Source organism: Anguilla rostrata, chromosome 19 (assembly GCF_018555375.3).
Source record: "Anguilla rostrata isolate EN2019 chromosome 19, ASM1855537v3, whole genome shotgun sequence".
NCBI classification, from domain to species: domain Eukaryota; kingdom Metazoa; phylum Chordata; class Actinopteri; order Anguilliformes; family Anguillidae; genus Anguilla; species Anguilla rostrata.
The window spans coordinates 7,513,162-7,525,925 of record NC_057951.1 but is presented as its reverse complement, the minus strand read 5'-3'; the positions used below and the strand labels follow the sequence as shown (position 1 = coordinate 7,525,925).

General features: G+C 51.3%; 1 long non-coding RNA gene across 2 annotated transcripts in view; it reads right to left on the bottom strand.

Moving 5' to 3' along the window:
* The window catches only part of LOC135245600 (uncharacterized), a 157,637-nt gene that overhangs the window by 20,947 nt on the left and 123,926 nt on the right, over positions 1-12,764 (bottom strand). Inside the window, exons 2-3 of one of the 2 annotated variants that reach the window (XR_010327309.1) lie at positions 1,567-1,780; positions 1,202-1,294 (exon numbers count right to left, since the gene is read on the bottom strand). This is a non-coding gene — a long non-coding RNA (uncharacterized LOC135245600). Of the gene's footprint in view, positions 1-297; positions 1,295-1,566; positions 1,781-12,764 lie in introns of those variants that run through there. The other variant, XR_010327308.1, reaches the window with a different exon arrangement.

Here is a 12,764-nt window from a genome sequence, read left to right as displayed (position 1 = left end):
GCCTAGATAGAATAAAATTCCCAGTGGCACAGCACAGCGGAGTGCAGCAATATAATGGCTACGGGACCGGGTTTGCGGGTTCGATTCCCAAGCGGGTGGCTGCCGTCGAAATTTTCGGCGAGGTACGTAATCCGAGTTCCTTTGGCGAATATCCGGAGGTGTGAAATAACTGCCTGTGAAAAAGGAAAAACAGGCGAGTCATTCTGGACAAGGTTCAAAAGAGCCAAAATGGCCGCTATTGACACACGGCTCAGCAGCCGGTGATTGACGCGCAGAGTGCGTTTCTTTCACGCCAGATAAGCACAGTCGAGGAAAAAAAAAATCTAAGCGTAAAGTAAAAAAATCCAAACGGACACAAACGCGGTATAATTCGTCGTTATTTTCGCAGTCGCGTGCGTGACGGTAATGGTAACGCCAGAGCCCGTGAATTATTCGCGGTATTTCAGCGCATCGCTCCGGGGCTCTCTGTAGCATCAGAATTCAGCGCGCGCGCTCTCCGGGAGCTCCCCCCTTTCAATTCAATTAACTTCAGCCGAGCTTCAGCCGCTAACTGTAATAAAAAACTATAACTCTTGTAACTGCTTAATATCGAGGTCAAATTAAGTTTCTCCCCTCTGCACAAATTTGGCCTCAAAAACCTGCGTGCCAAGAGGGACCCGGTGTGCTGTCTGCTAATGACTTACGAGCAAATGCTTTCAGACAGAGATCCCAGACACCAGGACGCGTGCGAGTGTTTTCAAAGAGTGCGGTTTATATAATAATGATAGGAAGAAAAGGTAGAGGAATGTGGGTTATATAAACTTGACTGTACTGGTACAGTACCTATGGGGTGAACAGAGGAAGCAAAGACTATAAAAAATGACGCCTTGGCGGTGGACTGTATTCGCAGGTTTACACAAGTTAAATTGGCCGTGTCCTGTTAATGTCTTCCTGTCTGAGATTAATCTGAGAACATTCCGGAGCCTTGCGTGTCACGGGACGGCCATTTTTCAGACGAGCGGCGCTGAAGTATTCTGTCTGTGCCCAGGGAGCGCTCCTTCACAGACGACTCTCTTTCACAGACAGCTCTCCTTCACAGACAACTCTCTTTCACAGACAACTCTTTTTCACAGACAACTCTCCTTCACAGACAGCGCTCCTTCACAGACGACTCTCCTTCACAGACAGCGTTCCTTCACAGACGACGCTCGCGCCACCATACCTCTCTGGAGTCTGTCGCGGGCTTGTCCAGCCGCCGTAAGCTTCCAGTCTCTTTCCTTGACCACTGACCTCTGGAAACAGCCAATACTGTAAACTGTTCAACAAAGAGACGGCAGTGGGGAGCAGCGCATTACCGATCAGTGGCTTATTTGTCCATCTGTGACAAATCACTAATCTGTGTGCAGCTTAGAGTGCAATGTGGCGGGGTGGGGGGTGTGGGGCAATTATGCTCTGGAAATCATTCTCAAGTTTGAAACAGCTGACATAACAGCAACATCAGTGATTAGCCGCCATTTGTTTTTGTATTGTAGTATCACAATTACACCAATCAGGATAAAAATTAGCAATTACGCGGAAAACGCCCACCCGCGATTGTGCGCTCTCTGTCTTTGTCAGACGAGGCCTCTCGACCCAGAAGGGGACACCGCTCAGAAAGACGCCCATTTTGACCCCTAACTTTCGGCAGCTTGGCTCTCCGAGCGCTGTCGAACGTTCCGCCTCAGTTCGGGCGCCAGGAGCACCCTGACGGAAACAGAAACAGGATTGCTGCCTTTGCTCTTCCGTCAGCCAGTCTCTCAGCCTGAAAGAGAAAAAAAGCCTCAAAGGGGGTCACGCCGCTCGTGTTTATCGACAGACTGCAGTGCGTGCGAGGCCAATGGAAAAATATCTTTTGCTGAAGGATCAATCCTGGCCTTACATATCATGCACTCACCAGGAGGGGTTTGCACTCGTGTTTAAAGTAAGGTAGAGGGAAATAAACACCCCCCCCCTCCCCCCCAGCACCCACAGTGTATTTTTGGAAAGAGATTGGTCCAGAAACATTGGGCTTTTTTTTTTGTTTTTTTTTTTTTGCAATGATGCAAAAGCCCTGAAAAATGGATAGTTCTGGATAGGAGATGGCGGCAGGTTTGCAAAGCCGGGCCGTGTTACCTAAGGAAAGTTCTTTTAAGACAAACCTGCCTTTCAGCCTTTGGGACATAAATGTTTAATCCCTTCTTTCCTGTCCAAAAATACGTACGAAAGAAAGATTTTAACCCGGGGTGGCCCCCTTTGATGTAGAGAGTGCGACGCAGAGGTGAACCGCACAAAGTGGGACACGACGTTTTAATCAACTTAATGTAACGATAAATCGATTCGGTAAGGATGCTTCTGCGGTCAAAAGGTAAAGGTGAACGGACAGGCGAATGGATTTCCTGCCAAAAGAAAGTCACTAACAATCACGGCTAACTTTGAAGAAGAGATCGGGCTGACCGGGTAGAACAAACAGGGTGACGCAGAAATACTTCCTGCAATGTACAGAAAACAACCCAGTCGCCCATTTTCCTGACCAATTAGTGTTATCAGAACGATTAATCGTATTATTGATCGATTGGATTTTTGTAAAACAATAAAATATAAAATATAAATATCAAACAGTAGACGGTATAATGGACAATTTAAACCACAGCACAACCGAGTTTCCAGGCTATACGAGTATGGAAACGACAATCCCAGTGTAAAACAGTTTGAGGCATTCCAACAATAGCTGCATTCCAAGGATAACAGCATTCCGGTGATAACTGCATTGCAACAATAACTGCATTCCAATGTTAACTGCATTCCAACAGCAGTTAGTGCGCTTAGACTGAACGCCCGTGCTCAGGGCCTTGGCCTGCTTCGTGCGCAAGAGCCAGAATGGCTCCAGCAGATGCATATCGAGCACAGCCATTTCCATCAACGCCCAATGCGAGCAGATCATTTCAGCAGCTCTTAAAATCTCGACCGGGTTAACAGAGGTGTGCCCTGCGCGGTGCCTCACCCAGCCCCCAGCAGGGGGCGCATCGGACGGCCCGCGCGCGCGCATCACGCTAGTACTACTACTTTGTGGGCGGGGCCTCTAGGGCATCCCTCTTTTGTTTTTAGCGCGGTTAGGAACAGCGGCTCCGCTTACGAACACGGAGAACGGCGGCGAGATAGCCCAGCTACAAGCGCCGAGGCGAGACTTTATCCACCGCCGCAGCTCCTGGGGCGACATCGCCGCCCACAAACCTAATTAAAAACAGGAGATAATTGAGAGGCAGGGATTCTTAAGGACAGAGACAGAGGCTGGGTGGAATGCATGAAAATGCAAACTGCCTGCCTTACCGCCGGCCTTACCCTGGCCTCTCACGAAACAAACGAGGAAAGCGAGCGCACAGCTTAGACGGTGCGGCGGAGAAGCTCTCTAGTATCGCATGGTACGGGTTTCGAAACTCACGTCCTCGGTGCTTGAGTCTGTGTTGGAGCCCGCTAACCAATGGGCTCGGGTCTTGCGGGATTGGAGAATATCGAGGATGACGAGGGGGGGCTGCGGGGAACATCCAAAGGGAGAGTCTTAGCCTCGCGATTGGCTGATACGGCAGATGCTCATTTCCCCTAGCTGATGGGCTGAAGCTGCCAGCTGTACCTTCCACTGCGCAAAGGAACTCATTGGTTCAATGAGCTGAGATGGGACATTGATTATGCGCTGCTGTTAGGAGGAGGACTCAGCAGGAGGCGTGGCCTCCTCGATCAAACCCAGGTGCGCGATTCCCACCTGATGACTGTGCCCGCCAGCCGCGAATCACAGTTTCATTAACCCCGCCGCTGTGGGGGGGGGGTCCCGTCTCAGACGAGCCCGAGCGGCGCTCGCAATCTGTCAGAGCGGCTGTCGCGGAAGCCCCCGTCTTCCCCAGCTCTGCTCTGTTACCGGCGCGTTTTTTCTCCCCGGGAACTGATTACTCGCGTGGACTCCGCCATTTGGGCTTGCATCTGGCCGCGCGGCGGCGTGGAGCGGTCCCCAGTCCCACAATGCACCGTTGGCGCATGTCGTCGAAAAACAATGTGCCATCCTCCCGCCTCGAGTGTGAACGGTGTCGGAGTAGCGCGTCAACAATAAAATAAATAAATAAAAAAAACACCGGGGGAGAGACTGCGGTGGCTTCTGGAACGCCGTTACGGTGCTTTTCCAATGAAGTCCCGATGGCGCTCTCACGCGTGGCTAATAAAACCCAGCGCGGTTACTTAGCATGCGGAACGTTACGGTAAGTCCATCCCGGCACGCTGGCGTTCGTGAACTCAGATTTACGGCGCGCTCTTAATTTCTGGCAGGGAAGTATAAAATTTCCTGGTAGCGCGGGTGGGGGGTTCTTGGAAAGCTGAATAGCCGCGTCTCCTATCCAGTCAAAACTCCGGGCCGGCCTAAAGGCCTAACTCGTCAGGCCAGCGCAGTGCACAGTGCATCTACTCATCAGAGTAATCGTGGGAGGAGCTACGGTGAAAGCCTTTCACAAGCTCGACTGCTCCCAGCTAGAGACGGAGTGCGCAGGAACCTTCTGATCCGAAGATAACAATATTAAAAAATGAGGTGTTTATCTCGCGCTGAACGTAAGTGACAGCGATATTAGAGTCGGTGTCCAAACTTATTTCGGGCGGTGCGTTTCGTCCTCTGATCAAGGATGTGGCCCGGCATTTGTTTTGACAATGTTTGATGTCCCTAACCAGGCAGATCACAGCCCTGAAAAGATTTATTGAGATGGGGCTAATGTCAATCTCTCGACTCATTCATCACCATTAGGAAATTCTGCTGTTCTGGATACCCTAATAAGTCACTGTTTGTGAAAACCGCATTTTTTTGTTAAACATCAATAACACAATTTTATTTTATTTTTTAGATGAATTTAGATGACAACTCAGACAATGTATGTTCAATATTTTGATTTCAAAACGACAGAAGTTGCTCTGGGCATACGCGTCTCTTGATAAAATTGCAAATATTTGCAGAAAGTACAGAGCTCTGGAAATACATCAGGACAGAAGGCAAAGCAATGGCATCATGGTAACATCTTATTATAGCATGAGGTGTCATACTGCATAACGCATACTTAAGTACACGCTGCAACGCTGGCTTTGCTCACCGATTATGCAAATAAGTCTTCCTGTAGCGGCATTTTTTGACACAGGAATTAATTAGGTAAGAGTACGAAGATGATGCATACTGAATTTCATTGCACGGAACTATCAAGAGGAATATTTTTTATGGCTGAAAATAGTGAATATAGTGAATTGCAGTGGCCATGATTTTTATTTGATTATGTGGTAATACATACATTTTTTTTTTTTTTTGGAACAGTCAAACACTCAAGCCCAAGAAGCCTGAGAATGAGAATATACAGCAGGTGACAGAGGTGCCTCACTTTAGAAGGAGTTCCAGGACCTTCGGTGGAGGCACTACTGCTACTACTGCTACCACTGCTACCACTGCTACTACTATTACTGCTACTGCTAATACTACCACTACTACCACTACTACTACTACTACTACTACTGCTGCTACTGCTAGTACTCCTACTACTATTAATAATGATAATAATAATAATAATAATAATAAAACATACGTGGGCCACTTGCTAAGCCAATGTTTTGATCAAAGCATTAACAGCTTTATGGCATGTGCAAATCCTAGGGGTAAATGAATGTCAGTGAAATTATTACAGCAGAGCAGGATCCTCATCAATGTGCTGGTTTTAACGGTGACGGATACCGCTGTGCGGCGTGTGTATTTGACGTATAGGACACGTTCGCACGCCCGGCGGCTTCCAGGACGCGCCTCGTAATTAATAATACAACACCGGCGATTAAACTTTCAGAGGCGCGGAGACGGGGCGGCCAATTATCACTTCAGAACCAGCCTATTGTCCCCGGCTCGTGTGCGCTAACTGAAACGCTCGCATCGCCGCCGCGCCGCGTTCGAAAGCGTCAATTATTCAACGCCGCGATTTTGCCCGCCGTGGCTGTTTTCTGGGGCGCTCAAACTTTAATGCGGGTGTCAGCCGCGCGCCTGGGCTCGATGGCGGGACTCGGAGTTCGCGGGCGCGTGCAAAAGATATAACGACAGGAGCGCTAAGTGAGCTAGCGTGTAACCCGCGCGCTAAAACGAAACAGAACCGCAGCGCTTCGCTAGCTTGTGTTACAGAACGCCGCGCTTTCACAGACGTGAAGAAGAGGCGGAGCTTTTTTTGCTTCGCGGGGGCCTTCCTCTCCGAGTGTCCCACGGGTCGTGAATTATTCGCTGGGATTTCGGGAGGCAGCCGGGTTGCCAGAGCTGTGATTTGAGTGCTGCCGTCAGTTCGCGGGACGACTCGTGCGCGGATTTCGTGAGCGCCGCGCGTCGGGCTGCGTCGGGCCCAATGCAGGATGGCAGTTTGCCCTCCCAATATTTAAATTTATACCTTGACACCCTCGCTTCGGAGTGGAGAAATGTCCCTGGTGACAGAAATGTCCCAGGTGACAAGGGGCCTTATAATTAGAGTTGTGGACAACCATGGGGATTATTTCGAATGCACATCTGGCTTGAGTTTTATTCCTGACAACGTGTATCTGTGTAGAAATCAAGGTGAGGGGCCCACTATTAACTCATAACTAAGCTATTATTCAATCTGGTTTGCTATTACGGTGGCGTGATGATGCATGTCTAAAATAATGGGGTCTAAAGCACAGTCAATGAGCAAGACTGAGAGAATGCATTTTCCAGAGTAATGGCTCACATACTGCAAATGTAACTGGAAACATTAGATGTTACAGTTATTGCATCTTCTTTTCAAAAAACGATATGTGCGCCATTATTCAGATAATGACATATTCTCTCCTGCAATCACGTCCTTGAGTTGGTCCCTGACTGTTGCCAACTATTAATTTGATGAAGTGCAGAAAACATGTCAAAAGCACACATTGCAAATGAACGTTAAGATATATTGACATCCGTTCTTCAATGCAATTTCCAATTGTGAATTACGTTTGATTTTTTTCCTCCAAATACAGAGAATATTTTGATATTTTGAATACTAACGATATCGATGTGGAGACAATAGCAAAAAGCACGTCAGAAAAACATCAAAACAACGTCAAGGCTGATCATCTGCAGCGTCAGACTGCGGGAATTACCCGAGGAATGACAGAAGTTAATATTCATGAGATGCGCGTGGCGTGTGTTCAGCGGAATTATAGCATGAGCTATTTAGCGCCGCGTTCCTCGTCACGGTTCGTTAATCCACTTAAACACACAAAAAAAACCCAACAAAACTAAACGCCAGACGACAAACGTGACACTGCGAGCGGGTTTACACGGCATGCTGGGAAACGGCAGCGCGCTGATGTCCATTCCTGAGGTTTGTGGTGCGGAGGGAATTTGGGGCCTCCCCTCCCGGAACCCTTTTTGAGTGCGGCCGTGAAACCCCTACGGCTGCTTTAGAGGACGCGCCACAAAGGCCTGACCTTTGCCCCCGAGTGACACGCTGGCTAATCATTGGCCGGCCCTGGCAGGGCATCTGGACATACAGTAACAGGCTCAGCTACGGTGTGAGAAGGAACAAGGCCAAAAGGGGGCCTTCAATGCATATCACACAGGCGGTACGCCTTTGCCAAATGCCCCACTCGCGACCCGAATGACACATTTTTATACTGTGAATTACAGCAGACACCCACGGCTAGAGCTGAGATGTATAACCGGAATTTTTATATCGTTTTTTTTATTTTTTTTTGCTGAAAGGACGACATGCGTTGGAGTTGCGGTGCTCTTGCTGCGTTTGCGATCCCCACGCCGCCAGCCGATTGGTCAAACAGGAGAACTAACACGGGAACACAACGTCCCCGAAAACCGGGTGGGGGGGGGGCACGTCACTGAGCTTCACCGCTCGGCGAGGAAACCGTGGAAACGAGCCCTTTCGCGCTTCGCTTCTGACAGACCGTTTTGTTCCTCGCCGAGTCACAGAAGCTTCCCCTGCGCTTCTCTTGAAGTTTTCCTGACACACGCGTTTTTTAAAAAGTCTTATTAATAAAAAAGCCGCAGCCGGACGCCAGACTAACTAACGGCTTTCTTTCAGTGTCGGAAAAACTTTGAAGGCAGCTGCGGTGCTCCGGCGTTACAAACGAGGCTAGCGCCGCTAACTTCTAACGGCTCAGCGTCTTCGTCAGATCTTTTCCGCGCAGGCCACGAGCTCAATATTAATTTGGGTAACGATTCGTCTGGGGTGGAGGGCGCGCTAACGACCCGCTCCCTCCCGGCGCGCGCGTTCCCTCCACCGCGAATCAAAGACGTCGATGCCGACAGCGATATATCAGGCGGGAAAAAAAGGGGGCGGAGGACCGGGCTCGTTTGAACTTATGAAAGTTGTACTCCCTCCGCTTTCTCTCCAGATCCTCCATCAGTCACATTTGCTCAATAGCAGCAGATCAAGAAAGACAGAAGAAGTGAGGACTTTTGGGAATAGGCGTTTAAAAAGCACAAGACACAGTCAAACCCCCCCTTCCCCCACCACCCGCACCCCCACGCCCACGCATGACTCCCAGCTAATCGGTTAAGCGTGAAGCGCATGGTATTCCTCACACAGTGCACCCCATGAGACAGGAAGAATCAAAAGAAATCAAATTTAAAATGGCGGGAGGAGCCGCCGTATTTGGACTGCTGCTGTAATTTGAATCAGGCCGGCCGTTGCTATGCGGATCCCCCCCCACTGATGACACTGCACCTTCACCGCACGCTCTCAGGAAGTCACGCAGAATTCCGCAAAAAGGGTGACGCTGGGAGACGAAGTCCCGTGTCGGCTTAAGAACTACGACTGTGGACTGCCGCCTCCACTGAGCATCAGTCAGTGTCTACCCTCTGAGCCGTCGTCAAGCTTCAGGGTCGAAGGGCTCCACAACATAATCCAGAGCCGGCGACCCCGAGCCCTGCTGCCGGCGAGATTGACAGAGGCACTTTAACCGTGCAGGATTTCCTCGCACCTGGACCAGCAAACCTGCGGGAGGGCAGTGCGGTCTGCAGCGGCTGATGAAACTAGGCGCAAGCGTGTTCCTCTTCACTGTACCTACCGTAGCCCCATTACCAGAGCCCGTACACCAGGGGGTACTACTCAAACCTGACCCTCCGGACCAGTAATACCGCCGGTGTTCATTCCTGCACTCTCCCCCGGGGACCTGAAGCACCGGAGGGACTGTGACCTCCGGGCCATGTCAGCGGCATCATTGGACGACGGGACCGTCAGGCAGAAGAGAGAAACCAGCAGGGCCGCTGACCTCGAGGGCCAGGTCTGAGCGTCCCTGGTGTAAACCGCGCCTTGCGAACGGTGACGCATGTCAGAACGAACCGCGTTTCCCAGGGACCCCGTGACACTGTCGTACGGAAGAGAGCGTACAGGAGGCAGGGCCATCTGCCTTTTGAATTTTAAAAAACACAACAACACGAGAGCTGTTTTTTTCTCTTTCCCTTAACGGCGAACCGGGATGAATGATCGGATTCTGCGCTGGAGCCCACAGCAGTGTGGTGAAATCCATCCCGCACCGATCCAGACTCTGGATTATGAACAAACTCAATCTCCTCCATTTACCCAGCCACTGAGCCTGCTTTCATTTGGGGGTGTTTGCACGATGGAGAGCTTTGCCTTTGCCTGGGGATTTGACCTGAGGAGCCGACGGCGATCGGAATGAGCCCTTATCTGCGCCTCGGCGCTGCCGGGCCTGGGCCAGACCGGACCGCGGCTGAGTGGGTCTCTGGCGAGCGGAGCGGAGGGGCGCCGCGATAAGGAAACGATCGCGCCAGCGAGGGGCGGAGCCCCCGGCTGAAGCGGGGTGCCCTTGGATGGAGAGGTGCCCCCTGGGAGCCCGCATCGATTCCTGACTGGGAGAGAGAGAGGAGGAGGCCAGGAGAACAAGGCGCTGTCCATGGGGACATGACACACGCCCTCCAAAACTCACAGGGGTTCTGAAGTAGGCTGTGCATGTGTGTGTGTGTGTGTGCATGTGTGTGTGTGCCTGTGGGGTCCCTGCAGACCCTCACGCAGTCATCATCACACACACAGACACCAGTACATATACACACAGAGTCATCATCACACAAGCACACCATAGATGCGTTCACCCACACACACACACACACACACACACACACACACACACAGCCATCATCACATACAAGCACACCAACACATATACACGCACACAAACACACACACATCATCACACACATCCACCCACACACACACACACACACACATCAAGACATATACACACGCATGCACCTCTCCTCCCAACCCATCACACATACATCCACGATCGACTCACAATGGTACCGATAATAATGCTATCCAGACTCATAATGTAATATGCAAACGCATGCATAAACAAACACACGCGCACAGATGCGAGCAGACACATACCCTTTCCGCTCCATTTACCCTTCCGCGCAAATTAGGTTCTTTAAAACGGACGGAGCCCGAGGAAAGCGGTTGTGATAGAGCGGTTCCCGTCCGCCAGGTGCAGCCCAATGAAGAGGCCCGTCCGCGAGCGCGTGAGCGAGCGCTTCTCAAGCTGTTAAGCAGGCTAAATGACACCTGCGAGTCCAACCGCCAGCCGCTTTCCCCAGGACGGCCCGGGCTGTCCTTTAAGCATGGCTGCTCAACCCCAACCCCCCCCACCCCCCCAACACACACACACCACCCCCCACCCCCTACCGCACCCCATGCCCCGGCAAAGCTGCCTGTTTACACTGTGGCAACCGGGATTGTTTTCCAGGATTATGAGATGCTTGACACTTGAGGGGGGGAAAGGGGGAGGGGAGGGGAGAGGGGGGGGGCAGTTCAGGAGGTGGGGGGGGGGCACCCTCCCGCCGGATGTGACTAATGCGTGGGACGGAAAACGCCATTTCCCAAATCGCACTCTGGTAGATGCTGAGAGCCGCGGGGGAAACAGGGAGTGGAGTGGAGGGCATCAATCTGCGGGCTGCTGACTGATGATGTCCTGCGCCACACACTACCGCTCCTGAGCGCCCGCTTGTTAACAAGTACAGGCGTCCTATCAGGCAGAGGGACAACGGCCCGTAAACACGCCCCCTTTATAATGAGCGGGAAGATGTGGGCGTTCCTCTAATGCACGCCGTCCGGGAGGGGGCCTGATGTGCAGTTCTGAAATGTGGCTTTTGTGGGTCGGAAACTTTGCGCGAATGCAATCTAGCTGGCCCGTGTGACGGCGGGCCATGGGGAGGCTCGGCGCTCGATGATTAATGCCTGGCGGTCTGAGCGGTACGCAGGGCCACACAGGCACAGCGGTGTGACAAAATGGCGTCTTCGCTGATAGATGAAGCGCGTTCCCCGCCCCCCCCACCCACCCCCCCGCCGACTCCTGACCCGTGTTTACGTCCCTGTAGGATCAGACTTGCTTTCCTTTGCACGTATGTTCCTTTCTAATGTTGTTTTTTTTCCAGTTCATCAGTAAATTAAATTTTTGACAGGTCATTAGATCGTACATCAGACGGAGTTTCAATCCATTAAGTTGTTGAAAAGAATAAAAGCGAGTAAATTGATATTTGTAAGTCGTAGGCAGGCCTCGTCTATAAATTGCTTTTATTTGTTTGTTATTTTGGAGAGCTAAGCTCCAGCATTTGTGCGTTAGGGCTGTCACAAATGAGCACTTGTGGAGGGGGGGGAGGGGAGGGGGGGCATCAGCCTGAGGGGGGCCGACCAAAACCCCTCCCTCCCCAGGGGACTCAACTGCCCAACTGTATTCACAACCACAGTCTACACTGCCACCGGATCATGGGGCCCAGCACCAAGGTGATATATATATATATATCCAGGAATCTTTAATGAATACCGGCTGTTATTTCTTGCCCATCGCTGCACCACGTTTCTCTGAGGCCCACAGTTCTGAGACAGCCAGACTGTGGGCTGACTGTGACATCACCGTTTCCATGGCGCAGCACGAGCGGGAGAGAGACAACCAGACGCCCTGCGGGAACAATGGCTGGCTCTCCGTAGGCGCGCGGGCGGCGGGGGCAGCAATCCGATTGCGCGATGCGCAGGTGGCCTCGGCACCAGGCGGCGAGGACAAGGACGCTTGAGCGTGCCGATGACGCATCGCCCCACAAGAGCCAATATGGCGCCTCTTGCATGACACAAAGAGAGAGAGAGACAGAGAAAGAGGCAGAGATAGAGACATAGACAGAGCGAGAGATAGAGAGAGAGGGAGGGAGAGAGGCAGAGAGAGATACTGAGGCAGAGACAGAGAGAAAGAGAGAGATTTGTTGATGCCTTAATTTTTGTTATATATACAATGCTATTTTGGTTGTCCTGCCAATAAAGCATTGTCTAATTGAGCTGAACCGAGAGACGAAGAGAGAGAATATAAGAGCAAGAAAGAGCGAGGGAGGATAATATCCTAACCGCGCGTTGCTATGATTCAGTCTGGCTGCAGCTCGCTCTGACCTTCAGTTTTAATATTAGAAATTCCCCTCACTCCTTTTAAGCAGGTTTGGGCAGAGGTGTCTGCTCTGTAGTCTCGCTGCATGGAAGCCGCACAGCTCAGCTGGCGCACTGTGGCAGCGGCTGCCTGTTCTCAGGTTTATGATGGAAGATGGAGGATGAGATGGGGACGGGCTTATAACTGTAATCAGACATTATTCATTAGGGAGCGAATCCCTTCCAACTAGTGAATCCAGCCAATGGAGAATCCTTTCCTACAAATGAATCCAGTCAATGGTGAATCCCTTCTTTCAAGTGAATACAGGCACAGTGACA